Source organism: Doryrhamphus excisus, chromosome 1, assembly GCF_030265055.1.
Source record: "Doryrhamphus excisus isolate RoL2022-K1 chromosome 1, RoL_Dexc_1.0, whole genome shotgun sequence".
Lineage (NCBI taxonomy): Eukaryota > Metazoa > Chordata > Actinopteri > Syngnathiformes > Syngnathidae > Doryrhamphus > Doryrhamphus excisus.
The window spans coordinates 36,598,008-36,598,585 of record NC_080466.1 but is presented as its reverse complement, the minus strand read 5'-3'; positions in this window follow the sequence as shown (position 1 = coordinate 36,598,585).

Genomic DNA, 578 nt, shown 5'->3' with positions numbered 1-578 from the left:
GCTGTGCCTCAGACGTGTTATTCAATTCATAGTTCAACCACCGTACAGAATTTGGGCAGTGACCTCCACTTTTTTTGGAAACATACCATATTTGGTTTTTTTTTCAATTGGAGCGATTTACAAATGAGTCCTTTCAATTCTAATAGTACTAAACACTCTTTGGTAACAGTAGTATCATGCATATACAAGATTGAAGTACAGTGAAGTACATCTCATGTTAACTGTTACACACTTCACCATGAAAAGAAGAGTTAGAAGACCCAGAACCTGTGAAATCCTACACCTCTGTATCAGATATTACTGATATATTTCTCCAAAATGAATAATTTTGGATGAATTTAAGTAATTGCATATTTTTGGCTTAAATTCAGCATTGTCAAGCATAGAAATGTTCGAAATAAACTAAAACAAAAATACCAGACGCTGAGCATCTGTGGTCTAGCCACTAGGTGTCATTGTTACACACAACAGATTTGATCACATGGGCACTACGGATTGTCCAATTGATGTTACTTCCGGTCCACACCGGATGTTTGTTGAAACACTTGAGCGCGAGTCTTACTTATGTATTAAATGGC